This window comes from Thalassophryne amazonica, chromosome 4 (genome assembly GCF_902500255.1).
Source record: "Thalassophryne amazonica chromosome 4, fThaAma1.1, whole genome shotgun sequence".
Lineage (NCBI taxonomy): Eukaryota > Metazoa > Chordata > Actinopteri > Batrachoidiformes > Batrachoididae > Thalassophryne > Thalassophryne amazonica.
In genome coordinates this window covers 141,501,575-141,520,177 of record NC_047106.1, presented here as the reverse complement: position 1 = coordinate 141,520,177, position 18,603 = coordinate 141,501,575, and the positions used below count along the sequence as shown (strand labels likewise).

General features: G+C 43.0%; 1 pseudogene; it reads left to right on the top strand.

Moving 5' to 3' along the window:
- The window catches only part of LOC117509058, a 113,511-nt pseudogene that overhangs the window by 26,861 nt on the left and 68,047 nt on the right, over nucleotides 1–18,603 (top strand).

Here is an 18,603-nt window from a genome sequence, read left to right as displayed (position 1 = left end):
TACATACTGTTTCATTACATTGTGTATATTCTGGATGTAGCTTTAACCATAAGGTGTTGCTAATGTTCCAAATCCTTCTCCAATCATGATAGTTCCCCTGTAGTAACTATACGCTGAAATCTTTCTCTTTGAGCTTCAGCATGAAGAGTTTGTATAGCACATGCTGTCCAATTTCCCATATGAGATAAATTTTGGAAGACATTAAATGTTTCATTCCATAATGCCAATTGCCATTTGAAATTCTTTTGCCACAGATTTGCATTTTGTAATTGTCCCACTAATGCTGTAGGCAACCACTCTCCAACCTGATGGATTACTTGGGACGAGTATTTCCCAGTGTTTGATAACATTGTTCTAGTTACTTCATTGTCCACAGTATTTGATACTCCTAGGACAGTTCCTGTTCCTCCTAATAAAGTGTCATACCACGCTCTTCGGCGTCTTCTGCAAGTCGGAATATTTGGAAAGGTAATTTGCCAATATACCTTTGTTTCTACTGTGGCCTGTGCCAAATGAGTACAAGTATCAATTAAAGGGGCAACCTGGGTTTGTGTTGCCTTAGCCTCTGTTGGTAGTACCCACAGCATGTACAGGAATGATCTCCTCCCTTTAATTTCAGTACTATTACTGATCATTACTTTACTCCACGGTTTAATAGTCCAGGTGGTTCCATTGACATTACTACACAATTTACTTGTTATGTGTCGGACGCAGCTCGGAGAACCGACCAGCGTTTGAAGGACCCAGTATGAAATAAGCAGAGCACGGTACAAAGGCTAACTGAATTTAATACATAACAGTGAAAATGTAAGAACAGAAAGGTGCGGCCTGGCGTGGTGCGCTCCCAGCAGCGCTAACGGTCCGGAGCCATAAGCTGTTTCGGACCCAAGGACCCCGCCGACACCCCCCAGGTGGCCGCAACAACCGAGTCTGTGAAAGAAGGAACCATTATGTGAGTCCACACTCTACACACAGAACACTTAAAGGTGTACAAACAGCAAACACTTCCTGGCTTGATTGCTGATCAGCTTCCAACCTGCGGGCATGGAACATCCAGTTCACAAAACTCCACCGCAGTGGAAGCTGATACATGACTAACAAACAGCTCAATACAATAAGGTGTGAGGGACACCACATTTACTGACTGTATAACTGTTAGTCACAAAATCTAACGTACCTCAGGAAGTGTGCTGACGAGCGTGAGACCTCACCCCCTCCTCTTTCACAGACTGTGCATCAAACCTGGACGTTTCTCAGCATCCGCTGCTGATGAGATGGCTCCCGAGACGACGATCTCACCCGTCTGGTCACAAGGTCGAGTCTCTGGCAAATACACACTGTGCACTCCAGTCTTAAATGCCAACATGCTCCAATCCATCCAGATGCACCTCAGCTGTGAGTCCTGACGAGTCGCAGGTGATCAGGGTGAGGTCCTGACAGCCTCAGCAACACAGCCACTCAGTCCCAAATGCACGCCACCTGGGAGGAAAACAAACAGACAAACAAACCGGCAGCCAGGCCCCCCCCAGCCATATAACATTACTTGTCATATTAAAAACACACATGTTCACTCTAGCATTAAGAGTGACATTACATCCCATAGTAAATACTGGTATATGGTGTCTGGCAAAACAGTTCACACATTGCCATAGTTTGCAATTACTGGTGCAGGTGTAATCATCTTGCGTTCTGTTGTTGGCGGAGTTCTTCCATCCTGTTTGGAACAATGGTATCTCTTCAAGTTCGTTTCCTTCCGTCATCCCCAGCAGCTGGAGACCATGGCACCACCTACAAGGAGGAGTATGACCCAGCAGCCGACACCTCCAATCCCGGGGCTTCCACTGGTTGCCATAGCGACGCCCGCCTCTTGTGGTCCTCGATCGCCCGATCAGCAACTCCCACCAGGACATTGAGTCTGATCAACAGAAGAAAGACTATTCATAGAATAACAATGATTAGTCCTCTCTTACATAACACTTTGATATAGGCACATTTACCCATTTTTCTTCACCCTGATAGAGTATACTAACAGTTGCATCATTCCCTTGAGCTATAATTTCTGCCGCCCTAGGCGGTCCGTTAGGTTGTTTCACCCAAACTTTGGCACCTGCTTGATCTGAGGAACCAAAACCTTGTGTTCCTCGTGTAGTTATTACTACGGGTTTTGGTATCTCCTGTACCAACCCCATTTCACAGGGTTTAATTATTAATTGAGCAATTTTGTCCCCTTTGTTTAATATCAGGGGTTGTTCTCCAAACAATCTACAAACCACTCCAATCTCACCTTGATAATCTGCATCTATCACTCCGGCTTGAATGGTTAAACCTTTGAGTGATAAACCACTACGTGGTAAAATGTGTCCATATGTCCCCTTTGGACACTGCAGGCCTAACCCTGTCTTTACCACTTGAATTTGATCAGGTACCAATGTTACGGTTGTCAATGTTCTTAAATCCAGTCCTGCTGAGCCTGGAGTTGCTCTGACAGGTAGTTCCGCTTGTGGATCAATTTTCCACATTTTGATGCTTTCTGTAGTATGCTCTATCATTTCTCCTGAAATCATTCTTATCAAGGGTGTGGATCCCGACCCTAAAGGTCGATTGTTCAGCTGATCCACAGCAGTAGTCAAGTCCTGTTTCCAATGTCGCATAGTGCGATCTTTTGACAGCTTCCGTAGGGTCTCTTTAAGAAGCCCGTTCATTCGCTCTATTAACCCCGCCGCTTGCGGGTAATAGGGAATATGATAAATCCATTCAACATGATGTTCTTTGGCCCACTCTTTCACTTTATTTCCTGTAAAGTGAGTGCCATTATCAGTTTGAATCTGTACTGGCAAACCATAATACTGCTGTATTATTTTCAAACACTTAAGTGTGGCCATTTGATTTGCAAATTTACATGGATGCACTACCAAGACCCCAGAAAATGTATCTACAGCAGTGCATGCATGTCTACATCCCTTAGACATGGGCAGTGGTCCAATAAAATCTAACTGCCAAATTTGACCAGGACTTTTTCCACGATTTAACTGCCCATGCAAATGTTGAGGCACACCCTTCCGGTGGTGTTGACATTGTTCACACTCAGTGATTGCTGTTTTCACATCATCCAATTTTAGATCAATACCTCGATCTCTGGCCCAATTTAGGGTACCTTGAATTCCCCAATGTCCTGCTTTGATATGAGCCCATCTAGCCAATCCTGGGCTGGATTGTCTTAATTCAATCATTACTTTTACTAATTGATCTGCAGCTTTATTATATAAAGCTTCTGAGTCTTGTCCATTAGTGTGTGCATCTACATGCATCACAGTAATAGGAATTGTTTTAGCCTTTTCCCAAATGTCTTCCCACAATTCTCTTCCCCAAACTTCTTTAGAATGTATTTTCCAATTGCTTTACTTGTTGCTCCAATTTTGTCACTTTTTGTGACTTAACACATTCTGATGAGCGGACTGTATCTAAAGTTAAAACCCGCTCTTTCCAGGCTTCTGCACAAATCCACATCATTTCATGAATACCTCCCAACGGAGCTTTCTCTTTAACCTCCACCCGTTTTAACATTTCACATAAAACTGGCGGAGTCGCGGTGGGAATCGCTCCAGTCCACGGCCCAGGGCGTCCCCCACGTCGCCGTAGAAGCTGGCCTATTTCCTTAAAAGTGATCCCATCCCACCCCGGGACCACTTCTTCCTGCTGAGATGCCACCTCCGCATCTCTCTTTCCCAATCTAAAGCAAGACATTTCTGTGTGTAGTCTGAGCGTAACCGTATCCTGCCGACAACGCCAAAAATGTTTTGAAACACAAGGTTCGGTCAGATCGGCACACAGAAATGATCACACAGACTGCATTTTGCTAGAATAAAAAGGCGTATATTTATTCCCCACAAAAGCAGTTACATCAAACACAAGTGGTTGCAGCGCATTTTTCTCTTACCGTGACGCCTTTAAGGTGGAGAGCCAACACCTTCAGCAGAGTGCGCCTGTCAACCGGCTGGGCGTTGGTACGTTAACCCGCAGCAGACTCTGTTGAAGCATGGTTCTACTCCCTCTTTTCTAGTGTGTCCGCGAAGGGAGGGTGAGTGGCCAACTCAACCTCCCTGGCGCACATAATTTCTTTAATCAACAGGCATCTGAAAGTTATTTTCTCTATTACAAAGACATAATAAAAGCAGTTCTTCACTCCCAGTTCAGAATGATCCCAGCATGCTTCACTCCCAGTCGTTAGTGGCTACAAAAACAAAGTCGTGCTATCAGTGTAATAATAACAAGTACATCCAGCTCTTCGCTCCCAGTTCAGACTGACCCCTGAGTGCTAAACAAAATTAAATTCTCAGGGTTACGTTAAGACAGGTGCAAAACAGCACAATAACATTTATTATACAATCGGGATGAAAACTGTTATGTGTCGGACGCAGCCCGGAGAACCGACCAGCGTTTGAAGGACCCAGTATAAGATAAGCAGAGCACGGTACAAAGGATAACAAAGTTTAATAAACATAACAGTGACGTGCTAATACAACAAATGAGTGCGCGGTCTGCGAGGTGGATATACGAGGGCTGTCAATAAAGTTACGGTCCTTTTAATTTTTTTCAAAAACTATATGGATTTCATTCATATGTTTTTACGTCAGACATGCTTGAACCCTCGTGCGCATGCATGAGTTTTTCCACGCCTGTCGGTGACGTCATTCGCCTGTGAGCACTCCTTGTGGGAGGAGTCGTCCAGCCCCTCGTCGGAATTCCTTTGTCTGAGAAGTTGCTGAGAGACTGGCGCGTTGTTTGATCAAAATTTTTTCTAAACCTGTGAGACACATTGAAGTGGACACGGTTCGAAAAATTAAGCTGGTTTTCAGTGAAAATTTTAACGGCTGATGAGAGATTTTGAGGTGATTCTGTCGCTTTAAGGACTTTTCACGGTGCGAGACGTCGCTCAGCGCTCTCAGGCGGCGTCGTCAGCCTGTTCAAGCTGAAAACCTCCACATTTCAGGTTCTATTGATCCAGGACGTCGTGAGAGAACAGAGAAGTTTCAGAAAAAGTCGGTTTCAGCATTTTATCCGGATATTCCACTGTTAAAGGAGATTTTTTTAATGAAAGACGTGCGGACGGGTCCGCGCGTCAGGACGCAGCCGCCGCAACGCTCCGCCACAGGAAAAACACCTCTGTTGAAAGCCTTAAGGACAAGTTGGAACATGTCCTGCCTGTTAAACAATTTCTCATATACTCACTCCACTGAAAGCCATCAAAAGCCGCCTGGATTTTACAAATGGTTATCAACACGGAGGTGTTTTTCCTGTGCCGCCGCACCGCGTCGGCTGTGTCCCAACGCGCGGATCCGTCCGCACGTCTTTCATTAAAAAAATCTCCTTTAACAGTGGAATATCCGGATAAAATGCTGAAACCGACTTCTTCTGAAACTTATCTGTTCTCTCACGACGTCCTGGATCAATAGAGCCTGAAATGTGGAGGTTTTCAGCTTGAACAGGCTGATGACGCCGCCTGAGAGCGCTGCGTGACGTCTCGCACCGTGAAAAGTCCTTAAAGCGACAGAATCACCTCAAAATCTCTCATCAGCTGTTAAAATTTTCACTGAAAACCAGCTTAATTTTTCGAACCATGTCCACTTCGATGTGTCTCACAGGTTTAGAAAAAATTTTGATCAAACAACGCGCCAGTCTCTCAGCAACTTCTCAGACAAAGGAATTCCGACGAGGGGCTGGACGACTCCTCCCACAAGGAGTGCTCACAGGCGAATGACGTCACCGACAGGCGTGGAAAAACTCACGCATGCGCACGAGGGTTCAAGCATGTCTGACGTAAAAACATATGAATGAAATCCATATAGTTTTTGAAAAAAATAAAAAGGACCGTTACTTTATTGACAGCCCTCGTACGGTGCGCTCCCAGCTGCACAAACGGTCAAGAGCCAGAAACAGTTCGGATCCAAGGACCCCGCCGACACCCCCCAGGTGGCCGCGACAAACCGAGTCTGTGAAAGAAGAAATCATCATGTGAGTCCACACTCCACACACAGAGAGACCGCTCAAAGGTGTACAAACAGCAAACACTTCCTGGCTTAATTACTAATCAGCTTCCCTCCCTGCAGGCATGGAACAGCCAGTTCACATAACTCAACTGCAGTGGAAGCTGATTAAAACGACTAACATAACAGCTCAATACAATAAGGTGTGAGGGACACCACATTTACTGACTGTACAAATGTTAGTCACAAAACCTAACGTACCTCAGGAAGTGTGCTGACGAGCGTGAGACCTCACCCCCTCCTCTTTCACAGACCATGCATCAAACCTGGACGTTCTCTGCATCCACTGATGATGAGATGGCTCTCGAGACGACGATCTCACCCGTCTGGTCACAAGGTCGAGTCTCTGGCAAATACACACTGTGTACTCCAGACTTAAATGCCACCATGTTCCAATCCGTGTAGATGCACCACAGCTGTGAGTCCTGACGAGCCTCAGGTGATCAGGGTGAGGTCCTGGTAACTCAGCCACACAGCCACTCAGTCCCAAATGCGCACCACCTGGAAGGAAAACCAAAAGACAGAAACAGAAGACAAACAAAAGCCAGCCAGGCACACCAGCCACAACAGAAAACAAAACAAACAAAAACAGAATACACATTTTGCAACAAGTTGCGAGATGACATTAATTCCAGCTCAGAATATCTTCGAGCCTGGTGTGTCGGTGGAAAATAGACGGTCTCCTGCCATCGCGAGCTGAAAAAAGAGAGAAAAAAACCTTAGTTATTAGATATTTTAAATAAATAAACTCCAACTCCTTACCGTGGAAATCTGAGGTCCGTTTTACGGTTCTCTGACGCTGAGCCGGATCTCCACCGGCTGTAACAGAAAAAAATCGGATTATTAATCCAAAGTTTTAAACGTAAATTAATTTTCGGATGGTGTACTTACATCTGTGCGGTGAAGTCGGGGCTTCCTCGCTTCGGTGTTCTTCAGGGGGCTCTGACTTGATTTCTAGAATAAAAAAAAAAAAAGCAGCGGCCTCCCAAACAAATATTCTGTAATATTTCAAATATATTACTGAGGCCGGATAGTCTGTTCCGTCTGCGCGGCTTTGTCTAAAAAAAAAAAGAAAAAAAAAAGACGTTTTCAGACCGCGAGCATCATTTAAAAAACAAGCATTTCTATCAAAAAAAGATTACTTAAATCACTTACCCTGAAAGCTGATCTGGTTTTCGCGCTCTGCTCCAAGACAAGAAAACTTAATTAAACAGCGTGTTTTTTTACGATCAGGGAATTTTTTACCGCAAATTATTTCTATATTATACCCACCGTGGACTCCTGACGTCTTCTTTCCTTGCATGCTGAAAATGAGCGGAGACTCCTTCTCACGGGGGCGTGGCGGAGAAGAAAGTTTGTTTTTTGTCTTCCAAAAAAAAAAAAAACAGTCTACACGATCAGCGGATGGAGACGTCGCAGTCATTGATCAGGTAATTTAGCGATGAGGGGGGAGAGTTACGCGGTCAGCGCCCCCAGTACAGGGGACAGGGTCGCCGGAGAGACGATATTTTCTCCCTCAGAAATATTTTGCCCTGTTTTTCTTAAAAACAGAAAACAGCTGACGAAAAACACTTACTGGCGCCTTTTGCTCCAAAAAAAAAAAAAAAAAAAACACCCCTCCCTCACACCATCTGGAGTGACACACACACACACACACACACACACACACACACACACACACACACACACACACACACACACACACACACACACACACACACACACACACACACACACACAGACAGTTCTAACCTCTGCAACAGGTATTACAGCCACGGGGTCATGTTCCGGTGAGAGGCCTCTTGTTTCAGTGAGAGGCTATTTCTTTAATTATTCCAAGAGAAAAAAAAAAGCTTTTTTATTTTATCGTCTAATAGGTAATACCGTTAGTGGGTCTCATGGGATGTGACGCCGGGGTGTCTCGCTGCAAAGACTTAATCCTCCCACCATTACATTGAAGAGGCGGTTATTTTTTAATCATTCTTTAATTTAAGAATTACAAATTATTAATGGCGTATTAAAATATTCACTTTAATTAAAGCATAACTCGATATTTCTGTGATTAGTAAATTAAAGAAATCCTTAAGAATTAAAAATATTAAAGGGGTATTAAAATATTAGTCTGTTTTAAATATTCCCGTTTAATTATATCATAATTTGATATTTCTGTAATTAGTAAATTAAAGAAATCCTTAAGAATTAAAAAATATTAAAGGGGTATTAAAATATTCATGTTTAATCAGTAAATTGAAGAAAACCTCCCATAATTGTGTAAAAGATACGGGTATTTTTTAATTGTTCTTTAATTCAGGAATTAAAAAAAAAACAGAAAAGGACATGCTTTAATTTAAGAATTAAAAAATATTAAAGGGGGTATTAAAATATTAGACACTGTTTTAGATATTTGTGTTTAATTATTTCATAATTAGCTAATTCTTTAATTAATACAATAAAAAAGATACAGGTATTTTTTAAGAGTTCTTTAATTCAAGAAATAAAAGGATATTAAAATATTAGACACAGGTGGGAGGGGGCGGGGAGGCGGGGCTGGGGATGACCTTTGACCTTTAGGTCGTAAATCAAGGGGCCCAAGCCTTTGATGTGATTTACGGTGGGTTAGTTTTCTCTCTCATGGCAGCTCGTGGACTATCTTACTGAGTATAATCTCTTGGCAGCACAGACTTGTTGTGTCTGGAGTCAGCAGGTCAGTAGAGCAAATTAAAAACCGCTGGGAAGCAACGAGCGCTTTCTACAAGGAGAAGCTAAAAATGAGCAGAAGCGGCGCGGCTCCAACCAGCTTCTCTTATTATGAATTAATGGAGAAATAATCGGAGGATGACCCTCTCCAAGGAGCACACTGGAGGAGAAGTCGGTTTTCCACTGGAGGAAAGTTCACCTGAGACACCGGAAAGCCTGGAGGTAAGTCCTGATAAAATCACGCTAATTCAACATTCCTCTTTTGTTGTTGTTGTTGTTGTTTTTTACAAGGCATACTTTGAGCCAAATGTGTGGATTTAGTTCAAGTTAATGTTGGGCATTCATGTTAATTTATCCCAGGAGTTTATTAGCGGAATAAAGCACATGAACACAGTTAACTGACACTCTTTATCCTCATTCACTTTCGTGCATCACGTTAATTTCTGCTCGCATATATACAGATGATGATGTAAAGAGCACGTCGGAGGAGATTGATGACAGCAGATCTCCACAACCTGAAGACCACACAGAGGAGGCTCCAGACAAAAAAAAGTGAGCTTTTTTAAAGAGTAATATGCTGCAAAATAAAACTACAGTGAGTTCTTGAAATTTCCTCTAGAGCTTGTTGAAAAAATAACATTCAAAGTCATTGCATATTTATTTATTTATTTGGAGTGCTTTATTTTTTAGAAATAGTAATTTACGAAGTTCCCGCAGAATATGACAGTTAATGTCCTTTAGACAGTTGAGACAAACATATTTTCATTTCAATTTTGTTTTCCTGTTTTGAGCTTTGTGAAGTTAAAAGCCGTGTGGACGAGTTACAACATATTTGAATACAGAAGCATTTTTTCTTTGCTAACTGAAATGATACATTCTTTCTAGATCGAAAGCCATCATCTGGTGATGCCGAGCTCCTGGGCGATCGGTCAGCCAGCAGAGATCTTTCCTGGACAACATACAACAGCAGCACGAGAGGAATCTGAAAAGAGAACAGAGGCTTCTTTCAAGGTTCATGGAAGAAAGTACCCGCTCAACTGAAAGCATCACAGGGCAACTGTTTGATGGAACAGCCCGAAAATGACCACTCGTCCCAAGTGTTACTTCAAATACAGCTGGATTTTCTGAACTGCAGCAGCTATAGATTTTCCAAGGGACTCAATATGCTCAGAATGACCAGTACATGTTTAGAAGGGTCATAGCAGAGTGTAAAATTTCTAATTTTGATATTTTAAGAAAAAAACATTAGGTCAAACAACCTACATACAGTCTGGAATCGCCACATATTTAGTATCTTAAACTTTCTGTTGTGGATGTTCCCTGATAATCTTTAGACTTCAGACAACTTTATTGATCCCAAAAAAGGGCAGTTACGTTTACACTCCAATTACCTCAGACAAGATACAGCAATTAATCCACAATTATTACTTGTTTACCATAATAATGGCACACATCAAAATTAAAGACAACACATATACATTTGACATGGTTTATGTGCACTGAACTTGAAGCAGTCCGTCATCCGAATTGAGGCAAAGTGGGTGAAGACCGCAGCAGGAGGGGCCCACGCTGCCCAGCCTGGGGGTTGAAGGCTGCAGCAGTAAAAACCGCGCTGCCTTCGAGGTGGCAAGGAGGAAGCCGGGCGGGGGGGGGATAGGGATGCAGGGAGACATGCGTCGTGTGCAGATGAGTTAAATTTCTGTCAATTTCTGTCCATGTGTGTGTAAAGTCAGTTTCTGTCCATGTGTGTGTAAAGTCAGTTTCTGTCCATGTGTGTGTAAAGTCAGATAGTTTCTGTCCATGTGTGTGTAAAGTCAGTTTCTGTCCATGTGTGTGTAAAGTCAGTTTCTGTCCATGTGTGTGTAAAGTCAGTTTCTGTCCGTGTGTGTGTAAAGTCAGTTTCTGTCCGTGTGTGTGTAAAGTCAGATAGTTTCTGTCCGTGTGTGTGTAAAGTCAGATAGTTTCTGTCCGTGTGTGTGTAAAGTCAGATAGTTTCTGTCCGTGTGTGTGTAAAGTCAGATAATTTCTGTCCGTGTGTGTGTAAAGTCAGTTTCTGTCCGTGTGTGTGTAAAGTCAGATAGTTTCTGTCCGTGTGTGTGTAAAGTCAGATAGTTTCTGTCCGTGTGTGTGTAAAGTCAGATAGTTTCTGTCCGTGTGTGTGTAAAGTCTGATAGTTTCTGTCCGTGTGTGTGTAAAGTCAGATAGTTTCTGTCCGTGTGTGTGTAAAGTCAGATAGTTTCTGTCCGTGTGTGTGTAAAGTCTGATGTTGCTAGGCAACAGCAGGCTGGGGGGGGGGGGGGGGAAATAGATGAGAAGGGGGAGCCGAATTCCTTAATCAAGGCCATAGATCCTTCTGGGGGAAGCTGAGAGGGGCCGCAGCAGGAGGCCGTAGGCAACATCACTTTAAAACATTTAAGACCTCTAGATAGTGCTGTCTGTCAAGGATACAAGGTTTGTTTTGTATTTTTCACTTTAAATGCGTATTCCTTTGATAACAGTAGGACTGAAAATAAAAATTTCACACCTTGGATTTGCTGTGGCGACACCGAGTGCAAACAAGGGAGCAGCCGAAGGGACATACTATATTTGGAAAATGTTAATTTTCTTTCAATGTGTGGTAATACGCTGACCCATTTATTTTAGCCATTTTCTCTTAAAATATCAAAATATACATTTTACACTTTTCTTTGACCCTCCCAAAAGATGTAATGGTCATTTCCAACATGTTCAACACCTTGGAAAATCTTGAGCTGCTGCTGTTTAGAAAATACAGCTGTATTTAAAGTAACACTGGATAAAAAAGGGGCATGGGCATTTTGGGCTGTTTATCCTGGATATATATATATATATATGTACACAGTGAGGAAAATAAGTAAGAGAGATATGTGAGGGACATCACAATCCGGAAATCACAATGTATGATTTTTTTTAAATAATTTATTTGTATGTTACTGCTGCAAATAAGTATTTGAACACCTACCAACCAGCAAGAATTCTGGCTGTCACAGACCTGTTAATTTTTCTTTAAGAAGCCCTCTTATCCTCTTATAAAAAAGTTATCAGAAGTCATAAAAGTGGAAGCTGTGATGTTATTGATTGTGGATCAATGAAAATGACAGACGTCCAGAAATAACCCACCTGCATGTGTCTGTGAGTCCCGTCAGTTATTTGAGGGATATGATGCGTTTCCTCAAAGCTCCGTCTGATCTCCAAGGCTTCATTTTCATTTGGCTCGTAAATCAGCTGTTTAATCCGTCTGTGTTTTCATTACGGCTTTACAAAACATGTACATGCCTCTGCTGTGGGGAAGGCAAAGCAGTGGGTGTGGGAGGAGTTCAGAGCAACCATGGAGAAGGACTTTTGGTCAGCACCAAGGTGCTTCTGGCAGACCGTGAAGCACATCGGGAGGGGAAAACAGGGAACCATCCAAGCTGTCTACAGAAAGGATGGGACTCTGTTGACCTCAACTGAGGATGTAATCCGGTGATGGAAGGAACACTTTGAGGAACTCCTGCATCAGACTGCATCCTCTATAGTAGGGGCAGAGCTGGAAGCTGATGGAGGATTTTCATCAATTTCCCTGGTGGAAGTCACTGAGGTAGTCAAACAACTCTGCAGTGGCAAGGCCCCGGGGGTTGATGAGATACATCCAGAAATGCTGAAGGCTCTGGGTGTGAAAGGTTTGTCTTGGATGAGACGTCTCTTCAATATTGCGTTGAGGTCTGGGACAGTGCCTAAGGAGTGGTAAACCTGGGTGATGTCCCCATATTTAAAAAGGGGGACCAGAGAGTGTGTGCCAACTACAGGCGCATCACACTACTCAGCCTCCCTGGTAAAGTCTACTCCAGGGTGCTGGAAAGGAGGGTTCAGCTGATTGTTGAACCTCTGATTGATCAATCTGACTGACTGATCAATACAGGTTCCGTCCTGGTCGTGGAACAACTGAACAGCTTGTTACTCTCACAAGGATCCTGGAGGGTGCCTGGGAGTATGCCCACCCAGCCTACATGTGTTTTGTGAACTTGGAGAAAGCGTATGATTGGGTACCCCGGGATATACTGTGGGAGTATGGAGTGAGGGGGTCCTTTCTCAGAAAAGAACATAAGACACAGACAGGGGACAGACCACAACAACAACTAACAGCAAAGAACATAAGACACAGACAGGGGACAGACCACAACAACAACTAACAGCAAAGAACATAAGACACAGACAGGGGACAGACCTCAACAACAACTAACAGAAAAGAACATAAGACACAGACAGGGGACAACAACTAACAGAAAAGAACATAAGACACAGACGGGACAGACCTCAACAACAACTAACAGAAAAGAACATATGACACAGACAGGGGACAGACCACAACAACAACTAACAGAAAAGAACATAAGACACAGACAGGGGACAGACCACAACAACAACTAACAGAAAAGAACATAAGACACAGACAGGGGACAGACCTCAACAACAACTAACAGAAAAGAACATAAGACACAGACAGGGGACAACAACTAACAGAAAAGAACATAAGACACAGACAGGGGACAGACCTCAACAACAACTAACAGAAAAGAACATATGACACAGACAGGGGACAGACCACAGCAACAACTAACAGAAAAGAACATATGACACACACACGGGACAACAACTAACAGAAAAGAACATAAGACACAGACAGGGGACAGATCACAACAACAACTAACAGAAAAGAACATAAGACACAGACAGGGGACAACAACTAACAGCAAAGAACATAAGACACAGACAGGGGACAGACCTCAACAACAACTAACAGAAAAGAACATAAGACACAGACAGGGGACAGACCACAGCAACAAATAACAGAAAAGAACATAAGACACAGACAGGGGACAGACCACAACAACAACTAACAGAAAAGAACATAAGACACAGACAGGGGACAACAACTAACAGAAAAGAACATAAGACACAGACAGGGGACAGACCACAGCAACAACTAACAGAAAAGAACATAAGACACAGACAGGGGACAGACCACAGCAACAAATAACAGAAAAGAACATAAGACACAGACAGGGGACAGACCTCAACAACAACTAACAGAAAAGAACATATGACACACACACGGGACAACAACTAACAGAAAATAACATAAGACACAGACAGGGGACAGACCTCAACAACAACTAACAGAAAAGAACATATGACACACACACGGGACAACAACTAACAGAAAAGAACATAAGACACAGACAGGGGACAGATCACAACAACAACTAACAGAAAAGAACATATGACACAGACAGGGGACAACAACTAACAGAAAAGAACATAAGACACAGACAGGGGACAACAACTAACAGAAAAGAACATAAGACACAGACGGGACAGACCACAACAACAACTAACAGAAAAGAACATAAGACACAGACGGGACAGACCACAACAACAACTAACAGAAAAGAACATAAGACACAGACAGGGGACAGTCCAGTGGTGAGCACAGATAACCAAAAAATTAACTTCGATAACAGGTAACCAGATAACTGAAAAGTTATCTTCGATAAAGATCAATCAATCAATCAATTTTTTTATATAGCGCCAAATCACAACAAACAGTTGCCCCAAGGCGCTTTATATTGTAAGGCAAGGCCATACAATAATTACGTAAAAACCCCAATGGTCAAAACGACCCCCTGTGAGCAAGCACTTGGCGACAGTGGGAAGGAAAAACTCCCTTTTAACAGGAAGAAACCTCCAGCAGAACCAGGCTCAGGGAGGGGCAGTCTTCTGCTGGGACTGGTTGGGGCTGAGGGAGAGAACCAGGAAAAAGACATGCTGTGGAGGGGAGCAGAGATCAATCACTAATGATTAAATGCAGAGTGGTGCATACAGAGCAAAAAGAGAAAGAAACACTCAGTGCATCATGGGAACCCCCCAGCAGTCTAAATAAATAACATTAATACCGATAGAATAACTCCATTAATGTCAATTCTATCATTTGTACAAAGTTAAAATATAACATATATCTTTTAATGTTGAATAATGCACTAATTCTGATGTTTTGTAACAAAGAGACAGATCGCAAAGGATTCTGGGTAAACGTGCCTCTCTGCTAAACACTGATTGGTTCAGTCATTCATTATGTAAACCAACACGTTAATGTGATGTCTGTCGTGTGTTGGTGTTTAAATGTGCTTTTGTAAAATATTCCATTTTTTTATTTGTAAAAACAGGCATTTTTACGGAGCCCTGGAAGTGTCATCGCAAAATGTTTTGCATGTGGAGAGAATGTGCGCATGTTTGCGCACATTCTCTCCACATTCTCGCTTTACAACATTCATTTGATGTTGTAAAACGTGCTTTACATTGTGCGAGATGATTTTTCATGCAGGAATTTTTTGGACCAAGTTTCAGGTTAATCGTGCATCCTGCATCGTGTAGTGTTCATGGAGTATCAAGCTGCGGTCAACATCTGACACCTCCTGATCGCCGATCATATGGTCAAACCTGTTTGATATATTATTGTGGTTGGCTGTCGTGAGGTTATCCTGCTGCTGAAAGCTACAAGCAGCATCCAACTGTTCGCACTGTGCCTGTGCAAACACTGCAGAGCTGTCTTGTAATAATGTTATTATTATTATTATTATTATTATTTTGCAGTTGTTTTGTTTTTAAACTTCATTTGTAAAAAAAAAAAGCCATTTGCAAAGCAAAAAAGTTGATTTGACAATCATCTGACATAACCGGGGTCAAAATAAATAGAACACTGGCGTCTACTGGTTCCCAGACACTGCCATGAACACTACTGGCCAGTAGATGCTAGATGGCAGTAGAGGCTTTCAAAACAAATTCCAGATAATCCCTGTCTGCTCACATTTAAAATGCGTGGAATTTAACAAACGCAATTAAAAAATCAATAAATGCAGAAAATATATTCAAGAGTTTTAGGCACTAGAGTTTAATGCTGTTGTCCGTGGAGCCTGAACAGAGTGTCTGAAATGCATTTGTCCTGTCGTGACGTACTGAGATTACATCATCCTACCCAAAATGCACTGCAGGGCACAGCATGTGCTCACAAAACCTTAAAATTAGCACATTACTTTAAAACTAAAACATATATCTGATATTTTTACTTTATGAAACTTCAGACATGACAGTAATTTTAAATAACTTGTCCAAAATTAGTTTGGTTAAAATTTGAACCATAAGTTAAAAATGTATGCCTCTGGATGACTTAGGTCATATTGCGAGCATATCAGTATTGTGTTAAAGGAAATGTTTTTTTTTTTCTTTTTTCCTTTTGGGGCTGTTTTTCCTTTGTTTGCAGAGGATTGAGATGCTTTTTATACAAGCAGTTCTCTTCTGTTTGCAGAGGTTATAACTATGCGTTTGGCTAGGCTGGCAGCAGCTCGACCGCTTCCAGAAGTGGTTGTTCCTCTCAGATCATCTACCCTATTTTGACATGTTTAGTAGTAGCTGGTGTGTGTGCTCCCCCACACACCCACAGTTCTCTCATGAATCTCTCATGTTCGGTGTCCCAGTGAGTATATTCAGAGGTTGGCACCACTCCAGGTTGGCACTCATGCAAGCGCCACCCAGTGAATGTCCCACGAAATCAAGAGATTTCCTTTACATTTGCTGTTCATTTGCTGTTCATAGGCTGTTGCAGCCTAGTGAGACCCTTAATCCTCAAAGTGGTCGCGGACACCGGTGGGTGAATGTGATGCATCACCATAAAACACTTTGAGATTCACATTCAGATGGAATAACAGTCCATTGATTCATCACACCACTAAATTTTTACTTTGAATTTCATTTTAGACCTTTAACTGGACAACATATAAAATGAGGCCAGATCTTCAGAAACCATTTCATGTGATTTTTTTTTTTTTTTGTCACAAGTACAAAACTTTATCAAGATTTTATTACATTTTAGATTCAGGGTCCTAAAGTAAAAGGGAGACCAAAAAATAAAAGGTTTTAAACTTCAGTCCTGTTTGGTCTCTGCAGGTGATTCCAAGTGTCCTTCCAGCCAAGACAGTCAGAAAACAGACAGTGACAGACAGTGGAGTCCTGGACCCTGCAGAAGGGGGAGGTCATCTGTCAGTCCTACAATGTTGCTGTCTGGAGGAGGTTTGAAAATGGCCGTACCGCTGCTTAGAACCTGGTCTTTAGGTTTATTTACACTTACATGTTCATTCATCTGTGGCTCCTCACCCCAACTAAAGAAGAGCTGGACTGCTGTGTCCAAACAATGATTTACAGGAGTTACAAAAGGTTTGATTTTCAAAACTCAGGGAGTCCTCACACACAAACACATGCACACAACACACAATACACAAACACGCACAAACACACGCCCACGCATAACACAAACATGCACGCACACAACACACACACACACCCACACATAACACACGCACACAAAAACACAAGCATGCACACAACACACACACAGGCACAAACACACAGGCACAAACACACATGCACACACACTCAAACACACACGCATGCACATGCACACAACACACACAAACACACACAGAACACACAAACACGCACGCACACAACACAAACACACGCGCACACAACACACACAAACACACATGCACACAACACACAATACACAAACACGCACGCACACAACACACAAACACACATGCATACACATGCACACACACAACACACACAAACATGCACGCACACAACACGCACAAACACACGCCCACGCATAACACAAACATGCACGCACACAACACACACAAACACACGCCCACGCATAACACAAACATGCACGTACACAACACACACAAACACATACCCACGCATAACACACACACGCACACAAAAACACAAGCATGCACACAACACACACACATGCACGCGCGCACACACACACACACACAAACACACAGGCACAAACACATGCACACACATGCACACAACACACAAACACACACACACAACACACAAACACACACACACAACACACACGCACGCACACAACACACAAACACACGCACACACAACACACACAAACACACATGCACACACAACACACAAACACGCACGCACACAACACACGCACACACAACACACACAAACACACATGCACACACACAACACACAAACACGCATGCACACAATACAAACACGCACGCACACAACACACACGCACAAACACACACACACACAACACAAACACACATGCACACACACAACACACAAACACGCACGCACACAACACAAACACACACACACGCATCACACACGCACACACATCACACACACAAACACACACACGCATAACATAAACATGCACACAAACACACACGCACGCACACAACACACAAACATGCATGCACACAACACACAAACACACACAAACACACGCCCACGCATAACACAAACATGCACGCACACAACACACACACACACCCACGCATAACACACACACGCACACAAAAACACAAGCATGCACACAACACACACACAGGCACAAACACACAGGCACAAACACACATGCACACACACTCAAACACACACGCACGCACATGCACACAACACACACAAACACACACACAGAACACACAAACACGCACGCACACAACACACAAACACGCACGCACACAACACACACACAAACACACGCGCACACAACACACACAAACACGCACGCACACAACACACAATACACAAACACGCACGCACACAACACACAAACACACATGCATACACATGCACACACACAACACACACAAACATGCACGCACACAACACGCACAAACACACGCCCACGCATAACACAAACATGCACGCACACAACACACACAAACACACGCCCACGCATAACACAAACATGCACGTACAC